We start from the raw sequence: 25,254 nt of genomic DNA, 5'->3' as shown, positions 1-25,254 counted from the left end.
AATACAAATAGCAGCCTTGGCCCTTGAATCTCCCTTGCCTCCAGTCTCACCACATCCCATGCATTGCTACCGTGTTGCCATTCACAACCTTGAAATGTGTTCAGTTGACCTGTATAAAGGTCACATCAATGGTGCCACCAATATAGGACCTAGTCCCACTAAATCTATGAGTCAATCAATCTTTTTTCTTAATAGATGACTTGTTTTAACTAATCTGTAAGGCAAGAAAGAAAAACAGGCATCCACTGAGTATCAAAATCAGTTACTCTTAACTTCCTCAGCAGTTGAATATCATCAAAGTAGAATTTCTGGATCAGGTTCCTATATCTTTTATAGATTTATTCTTATCTACCACTTAGTTTCCATTCACCCTCAAAAATCACCAAGTTACCAACACATTTCAGGCACTGACCTTAAAAATATAGCATTCACTCTCAGAGCAAAGTTAGCCATTTTCTTTCCTCTCTTCCTGACTCCTGTTTCAGAAATCATGTTGTTAACAGATATTCTATTAAGGCAGATGGGGGTGTGAGCAAGTACTCCTCCTATGTTCAAATTGGCATGCTGAGAATGAAATTGAGAGAAATGTAATTAATGTAATTAGCCATCTGTACAAGAAATGTCCCTCAGGAATGAGAGGCTGAAGTGTTTCAGAAACATCCAATCTCAGTGCCTTCACTATCCTCTCAGAAAATCATTAGCCTACCTAGGGCTACAGTTAATCAACTGGCATATAAAAACGTGATATTTGGAGCAGACATATTTATCTAAATACCATACCACCTAATCTACTTACATCATTTTGTCCAATTTATCTAACTTCTATAGCCTCTGTTTTTTCATTTGTAAAATAAGGGACATACTTTATATAGCTGTATTGATCCAGCACGAAGCTCTTGTGCTAGACTATACAGTACTAATGAGAAGCAATGGAGGCTGTAATTGTAGCTGTAGAAATAACACTTGTGGTAATAGCTGTTGACTGTTGATTCAATACAATATGACACACTGAAAAATTATGTCCAAAGGCCATTATGAATCTGTATTTACACAATTGCCACCTCTTTAATGGATCTAGATCAGCCTGTTCTCTTGACAGATTCTTGCCTATTGATATATGGAGTCAGATTTGCTAACTAAAAACAGAGGAAGTAAATAAATAGAATTTAATTTTAAATGTACAATCATCCAAAATCAAATTCATAAAATTAAAAACTGTAGCATATAATAGCACTGTGTCAAATATATACTGTATATACATATACAATAGACACTGATCAAAACCTTCTGAGCTCACCTAGAACCCATACACTATTTTCCAAGCAAATCTACTCCATAAAGAAGCGATTATTATGGCAAATGTGCAAATGTCAACATAAAGACAGAAGAAACAGAGAATTAGGAAAACATGCCATTCCCAGAACATCGGAATTTGCTGAAATCGGATCTTGATTTGAGGACATGTATGAAATGCAGGAATAAAGGCCAAGCCGATGGTCCTCAAAAAACTCAATATGATTCAAAATAGAAGAGAATGACAGATTAAAGAAATGAGGACTCAATCCAATAAGTGACATGAAAGCAAAGATTACTAAGGAGACAAAAATCAATAAAAATCCAGAATAAATTTTAAGACATGAAATCTTTAATCAGTAAAATGTAAGTTATGATTGAAATCTTAAACAGCCAGACATACCAAGTGGGCAAAATAATTTCCAACCTTAAGAGAAAGATTTTTGGAAATAGCCCAAACACACAAAAGCAAGCAGAAAAGAATTAGAAGTAATGAAGCAAGTATTCATAAAATTTGGGATAGTATAAGAATAACCAAATATTTGTATTAAAGGTATTTCTGAAGAAGAGGAGGAAAAAGATGTTGATAGCCTTTATAAACTGAATAGTAGTTGAAAGCTTTCAAGGCTTGATAAAAATATGGACATCCTTACCTTGGAAGCTCAAAGGATCAGTAGAGTGAGGAGGCATCCAACGGAATAGGGAAAAGTAGTTGTGAAATAATCATTTTTGCAAAGAGTTAATATCATTAATTCAAACAACTGAACAACCAAAAATTACAACGAATTCAGTTAAGAAGTGGGCAACGAACTTTAATACACAATTTTTGCAAAGAAATACAAGTAAACAAAAAATACATGTAAAAATTCTCACCATCACTAGCCATAAATCAAATGCAGTCTGAAACTGTCATGAGATGCCATTTTACCTGTGTGTATGGCTAGTATCCAAAAGACAGCAACACCTGCTGGCAAGGATGTTGAGAAAGGGGAACTGTTAGCTACTGGTGGTGGGGATGTAAATTAGCACTGTGTAAAAACCAATCTAGGTGTTTTTCTTTAAAACTAGCTATAAGCTTGCCCTGTGATCCAGCAATACCATTTCTGAGTATATACCCAAAAGACCAAACATGTTATTTCACAAAAATATCTGCACCACAATTTTTTAATTGACATTTTTTATTTTGAATTTTATGGTATAATTCCATAAAATCTGGGATTTCCCTACTCCGTCCCTAAATTTCCACCCCTGGCTGATTTTCCCCATATTATTATGATAGTATAGCCCTCCATAAGCAGTCATAAGTATATCAGTTTGTGATGTAAGTGTGTCCGGATATTGCTGGTATAGACAATGCCAGACAGTCCAGCATCCTATTGCCATGATATGTCCAACAGTTTCATTGGGAGTCCATCTTTGATTTGGAAGTGGAGATGCATACTGCATTTTACCTTCACATCTGGATGTGACAGCCTCTATTACATCATCACTACATGTTCCCTTAAGTGAGCCATGAAACAAAGTCAACAACAGAAATAAATGAAGCTAAAACAAAAAGTTTACAGCACCACGGAGTTACGTAGCATGTTACTACATAATGTATCGATGAAGAAGTGAAAAAGAAAACACAAAAGCTTCTTGGGCAAAATGATACTACTGTGTGATCTACGAGTCAGTGAAGGATTTGATAAGAGTCAAAAAACTATTTGAAAGAAATGATAAAAAAAATATCAAAACCCATTGGTTGGACCATTATTTTTTTTGCAACACTGTTCACAACAACCAAAATATGAAGTGAACCAGGGTGTTCATCGTCAGATGGAAAGGATAAAGAAAAGGGGACACATGCATATATACATATGAACATGCTAGGATGGTATTCAGCTATAAAAATTCTACCACTTGCAAAAAAATGATGCAAACTGAGAATATCATCTTGAGCAAAGTAAACCCAATACAAAAAAAGAGAAATAATCAAGTAATAGTTTTTAATTATCAGTATCAGTGTGTACCACCATTATTGCAAATATATGCTTGTAAAAGTTTGTTTTATGTCTTCGTAAAATTAATGGCTAAGAATACTACACAACATTAGTTCTAATGATCTGATTATTTAAACACTGTACTGTTTGGAGTGAGATGGTCATCTTTATGTGTGATTACTGTTTATGGTGATTGTGTGTGTCATGGCTGACCTAGTGTCTTTTGGCTTTTCACTTGTTGATCTCTTGATTTAATGGAGCATTTGAATATAACATTCACTACAATGTTGTCCCCAAAGCTAGAAATAAGGGAAGGAAGGTAGGCAGGTATGAAGGAAGGAAGGAGGGTGGGGAGGACGGAAGGAAAAAAGGCAAAAGAGGTAGGAGCAGGAAGAGATTATCATCATATTCGTAGAATTTTTAATCTATGAACTAGATGAAACCTGTTCATTTTATTAATATTTTATTAGCATGAGAACTGAAGTATCAGGGAAAAATTGCTCATTTCCAAACCAGAAAGAACAGATGTTATAATAAATAGAAAAATGTGTGGAATAATTGTTAAAGTAGGATCAAACTTGCCAACAAATAAATAAATTACCATACTTAAAATAGCTGAAGGAGTGGGTTCTACTCAGTGCTGGTGGAGTTTCACTACCATTAAACACTGCCCACAAGAATGCCAGGCCAGTGTGTATAGCCAGCTCCCAGAAGTCACTAAAAGGAGATGAAGTGGGAGGAAAACACACAGCTGAAACTCTGAAACACCTTGGATGAGATATATAAAGAAGATTAAAAGGCATGATATGTATTCTTAGATTGTGTTTTATATATCTAGTGCATGTTATTTTTAAAACCTATGGCTAAAATAAAATAACGCAGAATGTTTAAGAAGCCAAAAAAAAAAAAAAAAGCTCATATGCACAAATTAGCAACCAAAGGAAGGCAGGCACATCAATATAAATGAACAAAACTGCCTCAGAGATAGAAAACCCCTTTACTGGTAACCAAATAAAGAAATTGAAGTAGTAACCAAAATTTTCACTTCCTTCCAGAAGCGCACAAGCTCCACATTCCTCCATCAACAAATTTGAATTAAAACAAAAAGTCTTACTGCACATAACTGTGAGGAAAAGAGAAATCCATACTGTGTCAGTTATTCCAGAGTATACGTTTTATTTAGTTTTCAAGTTTTATTTTTTATCACGTTTTATTACAGTGAAAAGTAAAACTCCAATATTCGTGTGGGCCTTTGGCTTAGCATTGAAGATCTGGTTAAGACACCTACAGCCCATGTCACACTGCCTGGACTGGACTGCCTCCGGCGCCGGAATCCAGCTTCTTCCTTACACACACTCTAAGAAGCATCAGTGATAGTTCAAATGATGGGTTCTCTACGAACCACTTAAGAGAAGTGGACTTACTCGCTGGGCCCCGAGTCTGGGTCCTGGTCCAGCATGGGACTGTTGTGGCCATTTTCAAAGTGACTCAGCTTTGGGCACTTCTCCCTACCTCGAAGAAATATCGATTTAAAAAGAAACCTGATGTTGCAATTATTTGAATACCAGAAAATAAGTCCAATAGGCAGTATTGTAGAATGAACATAAATATACACATAAACCATTTGCATTTCAAACCCTATATCCCATATTAAGAATATGCTCATAAGCAAATAATTTGTTGATATTTTCTTAGAAGATAAGAAAGTCAGTAGTAAGAGAAATCTGTAATTATTATCCACCAGATTGACAAAATAAGGGACCAGAGGCTTACTGCCAACTAATAAAATTTAAACCCCCATAGTATTCATTAAGAATCAACAGTCAGGCCTGGCACAGTAGCCTACCGGATAAAGTACTTGCATTGCACGCACCAGGATCCCATATGGGTGCCAGTTCTAATCCCAGTAACCCCGTTTCCCTTCCAGCTCCCTGCTTGTGACCTGGGAAAGCAGTCAAGGATGGACCAAAGCCTTGGGACACTACACCCACAGAAGATCCGGAAAAGGCTCCGGTTTCCTGGCTTCTTGGCTCCTGGCTGTTAAGGATGCTTAGGAGTGAATCAGCAAATCGAAGATCTTCCTCTCTGTCTCTCCTTCTCTCTGTATATCTGACTTTCCAATAAAAATTTTAAAAATCTAAAATTTTTTAAAAATAATCAATAGTCATTCATGACTTAAATACTAGGGGCCGGCACATTGCCACAACTGGCTAATCCTCCACCTGCAACTACTAGCATCACACATGGGTGCCAGTTCATGTCTTGGCTGCTTTACTTCTCATCCAAATCCCTGCTGATGGTCTGGGAAAGCAGGGGAGGATGATCCTAGGTCTTGGAACTCTGCACCTGCATGGGAGATCTGAAAGAAGCTCCTGGTTTCAGTTCAACTCAGTGCCAGCAGTTTCAGCCAGTTGAGGAGTGAATCAGCAGATGGAAGATCTTTCTCTGTCCTTTTCTCTGTAAAATCTGCCTTTCCAATAAAAATAAATAAATATTTAAAAAATATTAAATTATGACTAGAGAGAAACCATATAACCTGAAAGTATGCATTTACAGGTATCCCTATATGGAACATTATGCTTAATGATGAAAGTAGTTGGGGTTGATACCTGAAATACTAGCATCTCATATGAGTGCTGGTTCATATCCCAGCTACTCAACTTTTGATACAACTCCTTGCTGACAGTCTTAGAAAACAGGGGAAGATGGCCCAAATGCTTGGGCCCCCACCTGCAATGTGGAAAACCTGCCTGAAGCTCCTGCTTCATGCTGAGTCATGGCCATGGTGACCCTCCAGGAAGTGAAACAGTGGATAAATGGAGGATGAATAAAAGGAAGGAAGGAAGGAAGGAAGGAAGGAAGCAAAGAAAGGAGGAATGAAAGAAGGAACAGAGGAAGGAAGGAAATAAGGAAGGGGAGGGAGAGGGAGGGAAAGAAAAAAGGAGGAAGGAAGGGAGGGAGGGAGAGGGAAAGAGGGAGGGAGGAAGTAAGGCATACCTCTCTGCCTCTCCCTGTATTTCTTTCAAGTAACTTTTTAAATGATGGAATTTCCATGGTATTTTCTCTAAAGCCAACTATAAGTGTTTTTAAACTATTTACTATTTCTGCTATGAAGTTTTTTATTGGGTATCAAAGCCAATACTGTAATATACTAAAACATTAGCAAATATATAAATATTGAGGAGGAATTAATAATTGCATTTTCCTTTCCTGCAGGTACATCAGCATCTACACAGAAAGCAAGAAGGCACCGACGATCAAACCTGATGGGATTTCAAAGAGCATCCAACAGTCTTGCTTAATGTATACAACATATACCAATGCCACAATACCACTTGAGTCATGAAGGTCATTACAGGAGGTTAAACAGCATCCACCAAATTACAACTCTCTTTTGTTTTCTATTTTTTCCATATTCTAAGCCTGAACACCCAGCTCATTTCCTTGTCTCACCTTAGTGTTATGTAAGCCAGCATCAACATGAGGAATAGTCTACTCTACACAATACCTATCCAGAATGTGGTAACATTCTCAAATTCGGATCTGCATTAGCAAACAGTACATATTATTAGTGTAACTGCTAAGCAGCATATTCCAAAGAGGTATCATTACAAATCAAAGCAGGGGTAGGTGCTTGGTTCAGTAGTTGACCGTTGGCATATGCATATCCTCTTTTACTGCTTAATTACAGTCCCAGCTGCTCTGCTTCCACACTACGTTCCTCCAAATGTGCATACGAGGAGTAACAGATGATGATGGCTCAAGTATCTGGATCCCACATGTATGTGGGAGACCCAGATGGAGTTCTGGGATCCTGGCATCAGGGTGACCAGATTCTGGCTGTGGTGAGTATATAGATTGTGCGCTAACAGAACTCTCTCTTTCCCTCTCTTCCATCCTATCTTCTTCTTCCATTCCTCACACCCTTCCACATAACATGAAAAATTAACTTTCAAAACGTCTTGGGGGAGAATTGTGTCGCAGTGAGTATTGCATCACTTCAGACATAGCTGCCCACTAATACATCTGAAATGAATCAGTAGATGGAAAATCTCTTCCTCTGTCTCTTTCTCTGCTACTCTGCCTTTTAAATAGAAAATCAATGTAAGATGGGGCAGGGATTTGGTGCAATGGACAAGACACCACCTCAGAAAACCACATCATAAATAAAAGTGCATGGATCTAAGTCCCAGCTGAAAGCTTGGTTCCAACTTCCTGTTAATGTACATTTGCAAGGCACAAAGTGATGGTTCCAGTACTTGGGACCCTGACATCTACGTGGGAGAAAAGGGTTGAATAGAAGACCTGAACTCTGGGCTTTGGCCTGGCCCAGTCACAACTGAAGGAGGTACTGAAGGTAAATCTACAGTTGCAGAGCTTGGCACAGTGGTCTAGCAGCTAAAGCCCTTGCCTTGCACTTACTGGGATCCCATATGGGTGCTGATTCTAATCCTGACAGTCCCATTTCCCATCCATGCTCCCAGGCTGTGGCCTGGGAAAGCAGTTGAGGATTCTCCACAGCCTTGGGACCCTGCACCTGCGACCTGGAGGAGGCTCCTTGCTCCTGGCTTTGGATTGGTGCAGCTCTGGCCACTGCGGCTGCTTGGTGAGTGAATAATCAAATGGAAGATCTCCCCCTTTGTCTCTCCTCCCCTCTGTATATCTAACTTTCCAATAAAGATTTTTTAAAATCTACCACCCCCAGGCCAGACTGTGCACTCTGTGAGCATATGTTTCTGAATTTAAAACAAATAAAATAAAATATTTTTTAAAAAAAGTAGAAGTCAGCTTCAGTGGCCAGGACTGTGGTGCAGTAGGTTAACCTCTTGTGATCCCAGTATCCCTTGTGATAGCTCAAGTCCCTGTTGTTCCCACTCCAATCCAGCTTCATACAAAGATCACTGTGAAGGCAGCTGATCAGTCACCTGCTTGGGCCTCTGTCACTCATGCGGGACATGCAGATGGAGATCCAGCTTCCTGGCTTCGTCATTTGGTAGAACGAACAAATGCATGCAGGATCCTCAGTCCCTCTCTCACCATCTTTCCCTTATCTCTGCCTTTTGAATAAACAGATGAATCATTTACAAGTCTATTAAAATCCAGCATAAGGAACCTTGGCAGTAGCCATCTCGTAAGCAATGCCACGCACCCTATTTCATTGCTGTGGAAATTTCAGAGAACTTAACCAGCTGAAACAAAATCTGAGCTTTCCGTGTGTGTGTGTGTGTGTGTGTGTGTGTGTTTCTTTATTGTACAACACAGTTGAATAAGATTAAAATACTACCTTGGATTCTGATTAACTTAGCCTATACGCTTTCTGTATTTTGAAACAACACTGATTTATTCTTTCTCCAATAAAAAGTTTATTCTTTAAAGAAATTCTACTCAAATGTATTCTCCTTTAAGAAGTGTCTAGTTTCAATCAGCTCTGTGTTCAAATATGTCTGTTTATGCTTCCATGTCTAACTCCCCCGAAGGTGAAATGTTTCCAAAAAGCAAGAACAGGATCCATGCGGTAGGGTAACTAGCATTCTACATGGGAAAGTAATTAGAATTTCAAAAAAAGTCTTGTGGAAACATAATTAAGACAAATTTGTTTTGGTGAAAAATAATTTTTAAATCACTCACAATTTTTTCCTCATAATATCCATTTTCTGTAAACTTTGTGCAAGTCTGTCATATGCATAGTTTAATAATTTAACCAAAATCAATATCTTTTAATTCAGTGTTCATACGATTTTTCAAGTATCCTTGTATTATGCCTATGTCCATGTAATATATTGAAATTGAATGCAATGTTTTTCAATACCACTTTTTTCTAAGAAATAAAACAGTTATCTGTCAAGACTGTACTACTTTCTAAAACCATAGCCACTATTAACCTATTCACTGGTACTTGAAATATTTCTGACATGACTGAGGAAATACATGTTTAATTTTATTTTAACTGACTTGAACATAGGTCACAAAGTTCAATATGTGTATATGTATATATATATAAATCATATAAACTAATATGCAAAATGTTAGGATGGTATAATCGATTTTACTGAAAAATACATGAAATCAAAGTCAAGTTCATTGCCAACCTCTGGTAATTATATTAGGTGCCCAGTAGCACCCATCTCATTTCTCACTTTCATTCCTCCATGAGCACATGTTTACTTGCTGTTTCATCAGTCATCTGGCAACATTACCCTACCACCCAAGAGAACTCAGGGTTCAGGATTCAGGTGCACTCATAGGGAGCTGAGGTGTTTTAGCCTATCTCACTCGTATCTGCCACGTATCTGGGAGCTCCTAATCAGTTCCCAGGGTACACTACAGTTTTACTCAGGAGGTTAATAACTTATCCATAAACCACAGTTAATAATTCGCATGTCTGAAAATCAAATCCCATTCGGTTTGACTTCCAAGTCAGTGCCTATTCTGGTCACTGAGTAGGATAATGTGTAGGAAAGGTTTCAAAGGCAGGAAACGGAAAGCACTGACAGAGAGACTGGAGGCTTCTTAGACCCAGGCAGCTCCCTGACCTAACTCACACATTATGTAAGATTACCCAAGTTACTCCTGTCACTAGCAACTGATGTCATCCAAAGTTTAAGGGAGGAGGAAAGCCCCATGTAATTAAAAAGCTGCTTTCATTCAGGAAAATCCAGATTGGACTGTATGTCAAGGACTAACCATAATCTGGCTATGATAAATCAATGGTCTTAAGCAGAATTATGACTATCATTTGAATTACCTACAAGAGGATACAGTCAGAACACCTGCTGTTTTCAGTACTTCCTGCTTTGAAAAATATTGCAAATTGTTTCTGTTATTTAATTTAACATAAATAGTAATGGCATTAATAAGGTAAACAATATTTAATAAGGTAAACAATATTTACAGCTTGCTTGAAAATCACTTCAAACATTCCCCACAAATGTAGTGGGTTTACATCTGTGTCCTGAGAACCGACAATTTCCTTCCAAGTACACTTGAAGGCATTAGCTATTTATCTGTGTTGTTCTGCTAGTTCTGGAGACTGCTAATACTACTGATTTTTTTTCTTCCATACACTGATGATATTTTTTAGAACTAGTTTTATCAGATTATAAAACAGTTTCTTATAAAAAGGAAATAAAACTCTGAAATATTTCCTTTCCCAGTACAAAGTACAAAAGTGAACTGGAAGTTTAGGGCATGAAGTAAAGTCCATTTGTTTAGTCAGGTATTTGCTCAAAAGAAGACAAAACTTTTATTGTCCCTGCATGGATACTTTTTAAAAATTTAAGTACTACTAGTACAAGAGTGTGAACATGAGCCCCAATGGCCATGTTAGGCAGGTTGAACAACAATGCCTGCTCTCAGTACTTTATTCTGCATGTTTCCATACTTGATCATAACCAAAGGCAGGCCCACTTTTTATTTTTATACTTTTTTATTTTTGTTCGGCAGGCCCATTTTTTAAATTTCCACTGGAGCTAATACAGTTAGGTGGGCAGATATGCCAACATGAGTGAGCCTAAGTTGTTTACCAAGCTGTGACAATCAGAATTGTATGACTTTTTGGGGAGGGGTGGGGAGAACCCAAGTACCTATGAAACTGTGTCACATAATACAATGTAATTGATGAATTAAAAATAATAAATAAAAAAAAAGAAGTGTATGACTTTCATGTGGACACCTAAGCTTATTCTCCTGATAGTTATAAATTAGATTGCATGATAGGCCTCTTAAAGATTATGTTAGTTCTCAGGCACATCTTGGAATTCACATTATATGCAATTAGGAGAGGCTACACTGTGGGCAATCAGGGTGGACATGGGAAAGAGGTTGAGCTTTATAATTACTGTTTGCCCAACGTTCACTAAGAGACAGTTTTTGCTTTTATTCTTTTCATACATTTTACATAGCTTTACTTACTAAACAGTAGAGTGATTATTATAAAAATTTCAGTTGTTCCAGACCATTATAATTTTTTAAAAGATTTATTTATTTTTAAATTGCAAGGTCAGAAATACAGAGAGGAGGAGAAACAGAGAGGAACATCTTCCTTTTGTTGATTCACTTCCCAAGCAGCTGCAATGGTCGGAGCTGAGCCAGTCCGAACCCAGGAACCAGGAGCCTTTTTTGGGTCTCCCACGTGGGTGCAGGCTCCAAAGGCTTTGAGCCGTCCTTGATTGTTTTTCCAGGCGACAAGCAGGGAGCTGGATGGGAAATGGGGCCACCGTGATTATAACCAGTGCCCGTATGGGATCCCAGCACATTCAAGGTGAGGACTTTAGCTGCCAGGCTGCTGTCGTGGGCCCAGACCATTATCTTTTAATATAATTTTTTTTCATTTCAAGTCTTCCATGATTAAAGTATTCTTTATATATTGGGAAGCTTGTATTTGCCACCAGATGAGCATGTTTCATTTGTTCTCTCAAGATACTGCAACGTAGGGGGGCAAGTTTCCTATTAGATCATCCACCTCACTCTGACGCTGTTATACTTGTAGCTAGTTCTGTGCACAACAGAAGCCTTTCTTTTTGCACTACAAGCTCCAAGGACCAAGGCCTACATTCATCCCACTGTACAATGGCATTCAGAATGGTACCTAGCACACATCTGACAATTTGATAAACAGTTTCTTCTACACATGAAATTTGCTCATCACTCAATAATGAACATCCAGTTAATCTTCCTGACAAAAAACTCTAAATGTGCAGATAGATGCTCAGAAGATGCCACAATCCCAAATCCTTTCTTCCAATGTATATTATTGATGTAATTAAACAATAGGTACCATGCAGCATATTATATACTCACACATCGTCACTTGAGAAAAACCTGAACACATTGTATTGGGTGCCTCTGACCATGATGGAAAATGATAATGAATTCAGTAGTGTTGAAAGTATTATTTATCTCTAATAATTGGCAGGGATTATTAGGGTGTTTTTTAAAGTAGAGTTATTTACATATTTGAAACTTATACATATTTTCCCCTTTTTTGTTTATTTTTGCCAATCTTTACATAGTTAATTAGGGCACAAAGGTTCAATGGCTACAGGAAAGTGGGTAAGATTATTATTTCCACATTGTTTTTTCTCCTGTATCTGGGGTAAAGGCAGAGATAAAGGGAGAAGCCTCATCCAGTTTCTCACCCATCCCAGATCCCTGATGTGGGACATATTCTGAGGGTCTCGCTCAAGTGGTTTTGATAGTTCAACAGTTATGAATTGCTGCCAATCACCATTCCAAGCACAATGAGGTCGCTGCAGAATCCACTGATTGATATAGTCCACTTTAGAGTCTCCATTTGCCCAGTTTTTCACTGCCAACATATGGCTGGGGTAGTTGATTGGTTTGTTCTGTCCTCTGTTGTGATGCCAGGTATCCTCTGCAAGTTCTGACAGACTGCCATATCCTCCATGTGCACCTGGTTATGCTCTCCACTGTTCCATCTGAGCCTCTGAGGAGGCTCGGCTCTGGCAGTTGCACTCTATGGCAGAACATGGGCTCTGAGTCCGGCAGTTCAATTGGGGAGATCCCCGGAGACTTTGTCTGAGGTGATCCCAGACCAGATTCTTGTGTGTGCTTGGCAAGTACAGGGCCTGGTACAGTCCATCACCCCAATCAGCTGGTGGTTGCAATTGCTGGGTTGTTCTGTTTCCAGCCCTGTCTTCCACTGGAACCAATGGGTGTTGCAGTCCAGCCTAATTCTGCCCAGCACTCACTCGGTCCTCACATAAACCAGTGGGAGCTGCAGCCTAGTCGGAGCCACTAGATGCAAACCAAAAGTCAGTGATAGAACAGCTCTAATCCAACAAAGCTGTATGTACAACTGAGGAAGGAAACTCTGACTTGTACCAAAGGCTGACTCCCACATCCACAATGGAAAATCAAGTCAGTAGAGGAAGGGGGTATGTATGAAGGAAGAAAAGGAAGGAGAGGTGGAGGAAGGGAGAGAGAAGAAAGGAGGAAGGGCAGGGAAAGTGGAGAGTTGAAGAAGGATAAAGGCAGGAAGGGGAAAATGGTAGAAAGCAGAAAAGAAGAAACTATAAACAGAAGGCGGAGAGGAAAGAGAGCAATGTCCTCCTAAAACAATTTTACCTGAAATTCTTATCACTTTAACTGGAATACTGGGATTACTGTGCTTCAAAAAAGAAGGCTCTTGAGGCTTTACCATACAGAGGATCCAGGAATGCTTAGCAAACAGTGATGTACAGGATTAGCTCCTATCTAACTTGGGAATGCACTGAGATCTCAACTACATCCAAACCACAAATCTGCATTCTGGAATCATTGTCCAGAGATTAGTTTACATGAGACACTTGAATTCCTTCTGAGCAGCGAAGCATCCTCAGGCTAAAAGGGACAAGTTTCAAGTACAGTATCTCACTGATGCTCTGTTGGGTCCTTATTCCCAGGGCAATGAGAACATGGCCCAAATCTGAAATATGTGACAGTGACAAAACTTAAGTGTCGAGGGGTGGGGAGAACCCAAGTATCTATGTAACTGTGTCACATAATACAATGTAATTACTGAAGTTAAATAATAAATAATTTAAAAAAAAAAAACTTAAGTGTCTGTAAGCCATCAGCAATACAAATGTCTCTGAACTGAATCTACAATGTGTGTATCCAGGGAGAAGGTGAGGTGTGCCCACTGAGTATAACAGCACAGCAATTGATCCGCCTTGAGAGACAAAACTGTTTCTGATTCCTCCAGAGCCGTGACTTGTGCATTCACAAGTATTGGATGCTCTAATCCCAGCAATGGCCACAAGCATATTTGTGCTTTTGCAGACCCATCGCTATCACCCCTAGCACCATAACTTGGCCAAGTGAATTCTATGAACTATCCTGCAACACGGCTTAGAAACTCTTGCAAAGCAGGACTGAGAGTTGTGCTATAAAATAAAGTCAGAGAAATACTGTTTCTATAATAATTCCACTATTCACACTTAACTAAAGAGATCTTGTAGATAAAAACATATACCCACCATCAAAGCAGCTAAACAATTTTAAAGCTTTCGAAAGGCCCAAGCAAAATACTCTTATTTATATGATGTTTGTTTTTCACTTCCTGCACTAGTACCAAGAAAAATCACACACACACATCTCACATGTTACATAGGACTATACCAGTGAACCACAAATAGCTTGACTTGCGAGACAGCAGCTGATCTGACTACAGAGAAGCTTCACATATTACATTTTTAATCTACGCAGCAGCTGCACTAAAAAGAATGCATTCTGACTGAAATACTAAATAAATGAAGAGAAACAAAACTGCAGAGTCAGTAGACTAAGTCGGACTGAGTTCCACAGTTTTGGACTTTAATGTACTCCAAACAATAACAACATCCAAAACAGTGCACTGGTGAAATATTTTTATATTCACTGTTCATTACTTTCACACAGTTATTTTAATTGGCTACTGTGGAAAATTGCAAGAGTCCAAATGAAGATGAACTCTAGAATATGATACATCTACTTTATGTGAATATCAATATGCCAAAAATTCTGGCCTGAATGGTTCATGAATGATTTGTGAAGCTTTTTGAGTAAATTTAATCATCTTGTATTTACAAATAACAATACTTCATATGACTAACTGTAGTATTGTATGGATCATGTCAGCACAATGCCTGATACATTACAACCATGCCATAAATTGTAAACAATAATAACAATACTTTTGATAAAATGATGACTCCCATTATTACTGTCCCTGCTACTATTGCTACTAGGTGACCAATGATGAGCCTTGAAAATTTGGATATGTAGTAATAAGTAGTTTACTTATTTGCAACTACAGAAGTATAAAATAAAAAAGTGATAATGATAGAAAATCTTTGGATGTTAGAGAGTGGGTGCTATGACATAGTAGGCTAAGTTTCTTCCTTTGATGCTGGCATCCCTTATGGGTGCAGGTACGCAGGTTCTTGCTATTCCACTTGCCACCCAGCTCCCTGATTATGGCTTGGGAAAGTACAGAGGATGCCCCAGGTCCTCGGGCCCCTACATTCACATGGGAGACCAGAAACATCCTTTCAGCTTCTGGATTCGCAGAGGCTCAGCTCTGGACAATGAGGGCATTTGAGGAAGGAGCTAGTGGATGGAAAACCACTCTCTGCCTCGTCTTCTATCTATAACTCCGTCTTTCACTTTAAAAACATAAATCAATAAGGAATGTCAAGTCAGAGATGTGAATGACCAATATTTTAAATATACATACTTTCAAATAAAAACTTTGGGCTTTAAACCATCCCTACCAAAAATTTCTCTGTAAAAAATATTATAGAATTAACTTAGTTTGACATGCTTATAGCATAATTTATTAGGTCATCAAATAAAAGGAATTCCTTTGCCCACTATCATTTTATCCTTTGGGAAGTATGTCCAAAATAGCCTATAACACAAGGATTATAAATAGTGGCAAATAACAGTGAATGCCTTACTAAGATTTAAAATTTCTGGCATATTTCAAGTAGAAATTATTAAATAAAACATATTTCAAAGCAAAAATCATATACTTATAAGCCTATACCATATTTTACATACTTCAATTCATTCCGAAGAGACAAGTGGTGACAAGATTTCTAACAACAATGAACTGAGAACATATCTGACAATATTATTTGTGAAACAAGAGTAAATAACCCAGAAATGCACAGTTTCCATTATAAGAAGTGGAAGAGTTACATAAGACTTTGCAATGATTAAAGATGCTAGAACTGAACCCTGAAAAGTAGCAGAAAGCAAAGGCAAAACTTTCCACACATAAGATCCATAAAAATCCAAGTCATAGCAATAAAAAATCCCAGCTTTACCCAGGGGGAAGAATGATGGGATCACTGGGTAGCAAAGTATTTTTCAGAACAGTGTGACCTACAATTGTATATAAGTCATGAAACTGGTAACAGCAGAAAATATGTGTAAGGAAAATGTCTACATCAAAACGCCACATGTTTAGTGGCTAGCTAAGACTGCATCCAGGAGACACTCATAGGAAGCTGTAACAAGCAACACATAAGAAGAAAAGGGATTTGTTGAGGAGCTCTGTAGAGATTTTAGTGAAGAGGAAATTATGAGAAAGACTAAAGGAAGATGAGCAAGTCTCGTTACCTGACTGCATTTGGGGAAATGTGAATGGCTGCGAAGAGAAAAAAGAATGATTCCAGGGATCTTGAGCATGACCAGAGGACCCAGCACAAATGAGGTGCAACAGTGTAGAGAATGGACCAGGAGGAGGAGTCAGAGGAAAGTTATCAGACAGCGGAGAAGGAAAGGTGTAACTGCAAGCAGCTGGGGAGCAGCTGTAGACAGGACATCACCAGCCTTGGTGTCTGTGTGAGTCAGGAGAACAGAGAACGTTGGGACAGAACGAGGACAAGGAATGGAGCTAGAGACAGATAAAACCACAAGAATTAAGCTCAAACAAGCTAATAAAGGGGAAGGAGTGATGTCCCTTAAATTAAGATTCTCAGAAACTATTCTATGAAACAATTTGTTCTATCGAACAATTAGTTCTATGCCTGAGCTGTGAATACTGATGAACGTGGTAGGTCTTGATTTATGTAATAAACAGTAATGACATGTCTCTGGCTGGCAGAAATGGCCCAGGGAATGGGAGCAGAGAGAAGGCCAATTTATCAGAAATGAGGATATCGGTCAGACTCCAACTGACTCAGTCAGACTTCAACTGACTCAGTCAGAGTCTCTCTACTTGATCCTAACGGGCCAGCTTCACTCCATTCCAGAGAGCTTAAGCCAATGCCAATTAGTGCCAGCACAATGGGTCCCAGGATCTGTGTGGCTGCAGGGAAGCTAATGTTTTGCACCAGATACCTAGTAGAGCCAGGATTAAACCCTATCTCATCCAGCCTCCAAATTTAGCTCCCCTCTACACTTTGATCACACCAAAAGTGTTCCCCTGGAGAACATAACAGTACGGACTGCTATTGAACCAAATTCAACCTCCCTGTGGCTGCCTGTTCTCCTGAATTATCATTCTCTAGATTTCTTCCCTACAGAATATTCAGAGGTACCTTCAGTGGATGGTATTTTTAATGGGGTTTGAAAGTAGCAAGGGTATTCAAAGATTTCTATATTTTCAGCCACAGCTCAAGGAATAAATTTATTAAAACAAAAATGTCATCCTTCAATTAAGAAGTCAGCTTCAACATTAACTTTCTGGCATAATAGCTTTGCTCCTCCACAGAGTCACTAAATGTGACAATCAATAAATTCCACTTTAGACAGTCAAAATGAATGACATGTGTCCTGCAGTGGTGGGTTGCTGTGTTTAGCAGGGCTTATACTCTGATGCCATTAGCAGCAACTGCTCTTTATTTGTTTCACTTATTCCTTCTCAAAAACAAAATAAAAATACATGAGAAGAAAGTCAAAGAGGAGGAAAAAGAAAACTTAAAAAGACCTAGAGCATAGAAAGCAAATAGGAAAGAAAAAAAACCTTTTCCAGGTTTTACTCACATTTAGTTTTCAACCAAGTATCTCACGCTGCAAATCAGATAACAGAATTCAAATTCCATTTATTGATCAATTCCTTATTCCATTACACTAGCACATCATCCGGTTTTGGAAGATTATGGAAGGAAAATATAACAGCAATTCTATATGCTTATGTTTTTCCCTAAAAATCATGGATTTATTCACCAAATGGCTTGGTCTCTCTGGATTTTTAGACCTAGTCTGATCAAAATGACATCCAGTTTAATAAATATTTGCTCACTGTTAGATACATGAAAAAAGTAAGATTCTGTTATGCTAATCGTCAAAAATTCTAATGATTAGATCCATTCAAAATATTAAATCAGGCACTGGGTTTAGTCAGAATGAATTTGAAAGAGGCAGAGAGAAATGCTAGTCTGAAAGGATGAAATTTTATCCTGCCTGATTGGAAGAAGGGATAGGCATTGCACTATTTTAAGCTGGAGCATGATGCAACCCAATTTGCATTTTAGAAAGATCACTATGGTGATGATGGGTTGGAAGGAGGCCTTTTGGGAATTGGGAAAAATGAGGTCTAACCTGCTGTAAATGAGTGGTAAAACAAGAGGCGCTGCTTGAAGAGAGAGGTGTTGAGTATGACATGACAGGGCCCTGTTGACGGAAGGAAAGGAATACATCTCTGAGCCACAACTTCTCTGCGCTACAGGACATAGCCAAGCATCTCTCGGTCCAAGGCACCTTCCCTTTGCCTTAAATTCCTCTGTTCAACTCTATATGCTAAGTCAAATGCCAGCAGGTATGCATCAAATTGAACTGGGATTAATCCCACTTGAATTTCACCTTCGTTCTTGGTAATTTATTCTTACTTTTCCTTAACTGGAGTAATGGAATTGACACAAAACTGTCAAAGTCAAGGTATCTTGGGGGTGTTTAGCAATGACCTTCCTAGTGACTTTGAGAATATCACTTACTTTCTCTTTTACTTGGTCTATGGAATGTAAGGATTGTAACAGCTACAAATAAAACTCCAGGCTAGGCATTGAGGCACAATAAAGCTATCACTGTCACACCTGCATCTATAGCAATGTGCCAGTTCAAGTCCCAGCTGCTCCACTTCTGATCCAGTTCCCTTCTGATGCATACAGGAGGCAGGAGATGCTGGCTTCCATGGTTAGTCCCTTGCTTACCACACCAGAGACTCATATGGTGTTCCTGGATCCTAGTTTTGACTTGGTCCAGTAAAGGTGTTGTGCACATTTGAGGAGTAAACCAATAAATGTTTCTATCTATAATGTATATGGATACAGATATATGCAGACATACAGATATTTTACTCTGCTCTTCAAATAACAGAGAATTAAAGTAATTTCTAATATGTCCTTTATTATGCATTCAAAATTATTGACTCTGCTCTAATCTATGAACGAATTATTGATATACGCAGACAATAACTCCCATTATAACTTAGAGCCACGATATAAGAAGAGCTAAATGTGACTATTTTAAAGGGAAGCTTCTTATTCTTAAAACACAATAGTGATTTTTAAAAATGGCTCTAAATTAAAGATGTAAAGAAAAAGAAATAACTGAGAGCTCCCTGCTCCAAAAGTACTGATTTTAATTAGATTTTGAAATCTGTTAAGAAAATCACCCAATGAATTTGAGTGGACTGAGCCCGGAAACAGGGAATTTCTATTCCCACTTTGCTGAGTTAACCTCCAACTCCTACTGGCCATTGGCTGTATTTCAAAAAAAAATTTTATTTCTCTCTAGTGAATACTAAAAGGGTTGCTGGTTTACTGCCCGAAATTGTCTTCATTGTGACAGAAATCTGGTGGAAGCCAGGTTTTCGTTTAAGTGATCGGTGTTCCTGTTTCAGGATTTTTCCCAGTGGAGCTCAGACATGGCAGCATATTTACTTTCTGCTAGTATAATTTTGGAAGACACAGAATCAGAGCTGCTATTGGAAGATGTTCTGCTAGGCTTTTTTTTTTTTTTAAGATGAGACACAGAGATTGAAAGAAAAGGAGTCTGGCAGAATTCAAGGTTCTGCCATTTCCTAAGACTCTTGAAATTTCCCTATACTTTAGCTTGTAAAACATTCTTTGACTCTTGATTTTTAAGCCCATTCCTTTTGCCAAAATTAGTTCAAACTGATATTCTGTATGCGGAAACCAATAATATTCTGATTCCTGTAGTCATTTTTACCACAAGGAAGAAAAACAGAAATAGTTGGTTATCTCACATCATCATGACTACTGATGAAACAATTTAGGTAGATACTTGAGAGGCTGTGGAAAAGGCAAGTCAGAAAGGAACTCCCCCAAAGTGGGTGCACAGTAGGTATCTCTCAGGTATGCGACTCCCAGTGTGAGCTGCAGTGAGATGCACTCAGCTTGGTTAGCACTGAGACCAGTACACCAATAACACAGGAGGGTGAACTGCCTAATGACATTTGCACCTCAGCAGCCCTGTTGTTCAGAGTCTGTGGGCAGGGAGAAGCAGAGAAGAACTCTCAAAAACATAGTGGATGTCTTTGTACCACAGTAATCTCCCTGATCCCAGACATCTCAGGAAACACCTGCAAAACACCAGAGAATAAGGACTTTTGGGAGCATGCACATTGCCGACTGGAAACTCCTGGTGGTGCACCTGAACAGACCCAGCGAACTGGAAAGCTGCGGGCAGAGCAGATGACAAGCTAAAAATGAGACACCTTGGTAGAAATGCCAGCAATAAAATCTACAGGCCTGCTTCACTACACAGCTCCACAGGCTATGGACAAGGCAAGACATAGAGGGGCACCACACAAACAACTAAGGAAAAAAACCATGGTGGCACAGTAATGATAGACTGAAGCCTCCATATATACAAACTTGAAACACAATCTTAGAACTGCACGATAGATATTCAGGATTTCCCAGACCAAAAATACAAAAAAATAAAATCATAAAACTCTTCAGAGACAGTGCGAAACCAAGACAAGAACTCAAGGAATTTAAGGAATATCTCATAAGAGAGATACAATCTATAAAGCAGATCCAAGCAGAAAATACTTGAACTAAAAAATACAATAGACAAAAATAAGGTGAAAAAAGCCTTACCAATGGAATGCATGACGCAGAAGGAAAAAAAGTCATAATTGGAAGATAACCAATTCAAGATCATACAAATTTAATTAGACATATGGAAGAGAAACTGAATAAAGCCAAGGAATCCATCCCCAAAACTGAATGACATCATCAAAAAATCGAATACCAGAGTTATAGGAATTCCTGAAGGTGCAGAAAGAGAGGCACAAATGAAGGAAGTATTCAGTGAAATTATAAAAGAAATCTTCTAAAATACTGAGAAAATCAAGAGAAGCCAAATACAAGACAGAGAACCCCAAATAAATTTGACCCCAAAAGATCCTCACCCAGAAACATGATTGTCAAACTCCCCTCACCTGAACGTAAAGAAAGAATACTGAACCAAGCATGTGAAAAGGATCAGATAACTTACAGGGCAAAACCAATTAGACTTACTGCTAATTTCTCAGGAGAGACTGGTGCAGCCTCTATAGAAGTCAGTATGCAGAACTTCAGACAACTGAAAATTCACCTACCATATGACCCATCAATTCCACTCCTGGGAATATATCCAAAAGATATATGTGAAAGCAACCTGCACCCCTGTACTCACTGAAGCATAATCAACAACTGCAAAAACATGGAAACACCTAGATGCCTACTGAAGGAAGAGTGGTTAAAGCAACTGCAGTACACCTACTCTACGGAATACCCAGCTATTAAAAAGAATGAAATACTACCATTTGCAACCATATGGAAATGACTAGCTCAGTGAAATGAGCCAACCCCAAAAGGATAAATATATTTGCCCTAATACAGGGCAACACACATCAAAAGTACAAACCAAAATTAAAGCTAAATAAACACACATATGTCATCCCACAAATGAAGGAAGTAATGGAAACCAGAGTACCAGGAACCAAAGAAAATCAACAAAATGAATCTATACTAACGAATGAGAGTAGACTCCCAAAGAAACTTAATAAAATACATACACAACAAACTCTTAGACTTTATATCACTGCCTGTAATAATAATAGCATGAATAGCATGACCTACAAAAAGAGCAGAAAGTTGGGGTCATTTGTTTTTCATCTCTAATTTTAATTGGTCCTTCTCTAATGCTGTTCTTTACTAGCATGGATAAATATTTTGCTTATATTTCTTACAAAATGGCCCTTCTGTGCTGCAACTTGTAGTTTGCGGCTTAAATTCCTTTTTTTTTTTTTTTGCTGTAACTAACATCATTTCATGCTTTCCACCCATTTTTCTTTCTTAATAATTCTGTGAGAAGCATTAGTAGATCATCTATTTAAGACATTTCAAATGATTGTAAGCACCTAACATTGCAAGTGTCCTTTTCAATACTGTCTTACATACATTTATGAATTTTGATATTTTTGTTTTTATTTTCATTTTGTTGTTGTTTTCTTTTTTTTCTGCCTCTTACTGATTTCTTCAGTATGACATGGCTCATGCAGTAGCATCATTTCTTCAAGAAGGTATTTCATTTTTCTTTTCATCACTTTAGTGACACATTGGTCATTCTGCAAAATGTTATATAACTTCATGTTTCTGTAAATATATTATTCTTCCTGTTGTGAATTTTGTTTTATGGCTTTTTAGTTAAAGGAATGTATACTAAAAGTGTTAACTGACAGTATCATATCCAGATGTGAAGACACAATGCAGTATGCATATCCACATCTGAATCAGATGCACTCCCAATGAAACTTAAATGTACCCTAATAATAAGATACCAGATTCTCTGCTATTATCGATACCTATAATGTCAGGATACACTTAAATAGTAGAATGATGGATTTATGACTGTTCATAAAGGACTACACATTGTAATAATGAAGAGGAAATCAGTTGGGGATAAAGGGAATTTTGGAAGGGGGAGGGGAAATCCCAGAACCTATGGAACTGTATCATAAAATATTAAAAATAAATAAAAACAAATAACCATTGCATTACCCAAGAGGAAGAGCTATTAATGAGGTGAAAATAAAAATGTAGGTGCTTAAACGCCAGTGGTACCATTCTAAGCACACTGAACTACCAGCTATCTGTCTGAAACACATATCTCTGAGCTGAAATACATATCTGAGTCAAACAAACACAACAATGACCTTGTAAACAGAAATCATAATTTGTGACATTTCATTGTGTTGTCAAGATGCAATAAGGCTTGAACCAGTTGAAAGAATTTTTGAATTTTAAATCTTCTATAAAACAAAATAAAATATCAACTTGATGTGCAAAGATGGATGCCAACATGGACATCACCCTTACAGGACATCTCCAGAGAAGAAAGGCAAGAGACTCTACACCTTCTCAAACTCAACTGGACCAGGTCAGAGGAATGCAACAGGTACAAACTGGAATGGCTGTTCCACCCTCCTTTTAATCCGACTCTCAAAACAAATTAAAATTATTTTCCACCTACTCTCCCCCCCCCAAAAAAAGGAACCAACAGCTGGAAGTAAACAGTAGGAAAACTAAATATATACAAATTATTTTTCATAAAAATCACTTACTAAATTTGAACAGCTGGGCATTGAAAGCTTTGGGACATATTCAACAAGCTACTGTTAAATTCATTATATTCTCATTTCTGGTCTGTGGGAAACCAGTTTGCCAAAGCTCATCTTCACAAATTGTATTATCAGATCAAGAATACAAATTGAGAGAAAGTGAGTTACCTAACACAAGAATTAAGGAAAAATGATGAAACATGAAGAATACACATGTGGCCAAAAAAAATAGTCTTAGATTTTTGTTGCAAAGAATATTGGACATTTTGTGAATCCCGCAGGGACCTTCTCTTTATCAATAAAGGACATAATCATTTTCTCAAGTATTTAAGTCGACTATTTATAATCCCTTATTTTCTTTCACTATAAACACAAGCGTAAGTTGTAAAGGGTTTTGTTGGCTTCATTCTACTTGACATATCCAGGTAACTGAAGAAAATGTTACTAACCATCTGGCATCTACTGTTCCCCATCTCTCTCTCTCTCTCTGTCTCTCTCTCTCTCACACACACACACACACACACACATACACAAACACCTGTATGCTGCAGAAGCAATAATTCTTTAAAAATCTAAATCACAACTGATCACTGCCTGAATAAAACACTATACCTGCTTCACAATTTAAATTAACATACTTCATTGTGGCCTAAAGATCTGATCTGACCCTTGAACCAGTGCCATAATCCTGAGAGCACTGATTCATAGAAATCTACCACGCACCAGGCCCTGTTGTAATTGCTGGCTGTGTCTTGGTTTTAATCTTAGGAATTTCATGAGTTACGTGCCATTTTCATGCACATTTTTAAAGGGACAAAACCAGGCCTGGTGTGGTAGCCTAGTGGCTAAAGTCCTTGCTTTGCATGTGCCAGGATCCCATTTGGGCAACTGTTCGTTTCCCGGCAGCCCCACTTCCCATCCAGATTCCTGCTTGTGGCCTGGGAAAGCAGTTCAAGACAGCCCAAAGTCTTGGGATCCTGTGCCCGTGTGGGAGACCCAGAGGAAGCTCCTGGCTCTTGGCTTAGGAACGGCTCAGCTTTGGCTGTTGTGGCCACTTGAGGTGAGTCATTGGATGGAAGATCTTCTTCTCTGTCTTTCCTCCTCTCTGTGTATATGACTTTCCAATAAAAATAAATAAATCTTAAATAATATTAACAAAAGAACAAAACCAAGGCAGAGGTGTTGCAAGGTAATTTGTGCAAATAAATGAATAAATACAGGTCCATCATTTTAACCCAAGCATTACAGCTTCTGAACCCAGATTCAATCTCTCACTATTTCTGTTCACTTGCCTCCCATGATTCCAAATGATTAAAGCTTGGCCAAGATCCTCCTGTTCCTTGGAACCACTGAGTTAATTCCAACTCTCAAAGCTTTGCACATTATTGCTCATTTCTCTGGGATATTCTTTCCCTAAACCTTCACATACACAATTCATGGCTCATGAGTAGGTTTATCACAGGCACCGGCACCCCTCAGATCTTGGTTACAAGACCTTCACTGTCCATTCATTGACTTTAAAAAAGTTAACTGCTAGATCAATATATGTACATATGATTACGTACATATATATATGTGTGTTTTGTGTATACATACATCTATCTATAGTTATACAGATACAGATATATTTTGCATGAAGATTGCCTTACATTAAAGAGAACATATGATACTTGTCCTTTGAGAATTGGTTTATTTCACTGAACATAATGGTCACTAGTTGAGGCCATTCTGTTGCAAAAGGTAGAATTTTGTTCTTTTTACTGGCTGAGTATAGTAGAACTGTATAGTGGAGACTAGCATTCTGAGAAGTGAAGATACATTGTAGTATGCATTACTACTCCCAAATAAAAGATAAACTCCCCAAAAAACTGTTAAATATATCTTGATAATAGGATGCTGGGCTTTCTACCACTG

The 25,254-nt window shown here is 38.2% G+C and overlaps 1 long non-coding RNA gene across 1 annotated transcript in view; it reads right to left on the bottom strand.

The window, feature by feature from the left end:
• Positions 1–395: 395 nt before the first annotated feature.
• Positions 396–25,254, bottom strand: part of LOC131480803 (uncharacterized) — a 118,143-nt gene continuing 93,284 nt past the window's right edge. Inside the window, exon 3 of the long non-coding RNA XR_009245834.1 lies at positions 396–564. This is a non-coding gene — a long non-coding RNA (uncharacterized LOC131480803). The remainder of the gene's footprint in view (positions 565–25,254) is intronic.

Source organism: Ochotona princeps, chromosome 1 (assembly GCF_030435755.1).
Source record: "Ochotona princeps isolate mOchPri1 chromosome 1, mOchPri1.hap1, whole genome shotgun sequence".
Lineage (NCBI taxonomy): Eukaryota > Metazoa > Chordata > Mammalia > Lagomorpha > Ochotonidae > Ochotona > Ochotona princeps.
This window is presented reverse-complemented; position numbering and strand designations above follow the sequence as displayed.